The 1,642-nt window shown below is 34.5% G+C and overlaps 1 long non-coding RNA gene across 1 annotated transcript; it reads right to left on the reverse strand.

The window, feature by feature from the left end:
- Positions 1-1,216: 1,216 nt before the first annotated feature.
- LOC140966435 (uncharacterized) lies at positions 1,217-1,642 on the reverse strand. The gene is made up of 2 exons (XR_012173357.1): positions 1,565-1,642; positions 1,217-1,422 (listed from the first exon to the last, which is right to left on the reverse strand). It is a non-coding gene; the product is annotated as an uncharacterized lncRNA (long non-coding RNA).

Here is a 1,642-nt window from a genome sequence, read left to right on the forward strand (position 1 = left end):
AAATTTCCCAGCCAACAGTTGGCTTACAGGACATCTACTCTAACACTTCGAAGGATGATTGAACCAGAATCAGGCATAAAATCCTGAGGAGATGCAATAGATGTTGGGTTTGCAAAAGGAAAAATGTCCTCATGAAACACCACATCCCTGGAAAAGAAAATTCTATTGTTGCTAATATTTACAGTTTATAGCCTTTTTTTTGTGTATTTGATTATCCTAAAAATACACAAGTCAATGATCTAGGGGATATTTTGTGCTCCACTGTAAGATTGGTGGTATAAACACAGAAACCAAATATCCGGAGATGATTGAAAGAAGGGACTTTATGAAACAAGATTTCAAGACGTCTCTTGTTTCCAAGAAAAGGACTAGGAAGTCAGTTGATCAAGTGAACAACTGGTAACACACAATCTCCCCAAAATCGAAATGGGAGAAAAGATTGGAATCTCAAGGATTCGGCAATATTCAACATATGTTACGTTCCACAACCTCATTTTGTTCTTTGCGGTATGATGCCAAGAGATTGAATGATTTCAACTGTCATGGAGAATTGATTTCGAATAAGGGTAAAGAAATTTTTAAGGACGCATAGAACATCAAGTTCAGGATACATCAAGAATGCCCACGTCCCTCTAGTAAAATCATCAACGATGGTGAGGAAATACTTCTCTCCATTGTAAAATCATCAACGACGGTGAAGAAATACTTCTCTCCATTGTGTGTGCTAGTTTTGAATGGCCCCCACATATCAATATGCAATAACTCAAATGCACGAGAAGTTTTTGATACGCTAACTTGTGACTAGTTTGTGGAAAACTAAGCCTAGTTTGTTTTGATGGACAAATTGAACAATGCGGTATGGACACAGATTTTGATAAGAAGGGTAAAAGGTTCATTATATTCTTGCAACAGATACATGTTCTAATCGCTTATGCCATACAGAATCATCCAAAGAACAAGCTAATGTATTATCAAACAGCAAAGGTATTACATTAATGGGGTTTAAAAGCAGAAGAAATTACAGAAAATACTGGATGAAGGCCAGTATTGCAAAAAAATGTATTTTATTATTTTTAAAATTATTTCATAAAAAAATAATAATCAATTCCAAATGTGAGATTTGTCTTTGAATTAATTCCAAAAAAAATTAATTTGAAAGACTTAGAAATTCACAAAATATTAATATTCAAAAGTAGAATAATGGCAAAATAACAACGAACAAAGCTTCCATTCATATTAGGCGATATCATCTCTTTAAAGTACATAAGCAACAAAGGAAAATTAAACCACCATTTTCACAGTGTCTTCTTCTTCTACGACCTCGTGTTTTCGTCCCCTTCGAGTGACCTTCAAAGTTGTTTCCCATGACCATAAATAAACCTCGCATTTCCTTCCGTGTAAACATGAGTCTCATTGTCTAGCCTGTCATTGATAACATCAAATACATGTCAAGACATGGATCTTGAAATAAATTTAGCCAAATAAAAATGGTTTCCATCAACTATAATGTTTACATTTTGATAAAGCATGTATTTCAAAACCAAGAAAAGAGATTGCTACTAACGATTTCCGAACAGCTTTGCTCAAGGTAGAGGAGGAAATGAACGTTTTGCCATCGAGATATCGATACTCCCCTTGAATT

Source organism: Primulina huaijiensis, unplaced genomic scaffold (genome assembly GCF_012295235.1).
Source record: "Primulina huaijiensis isolate GDHJ02 unplaced genomic scaffold, ASM1229523v2 scaffold206320, whole genome shotgun sequence".
Taxonomy (NCBI): Eukaryota; Viridiplantae; Streptophyta; class Magnoliopsida; order Lamiales; family Gesneriaceae; genus Primulina; species Primulina huaijiensis.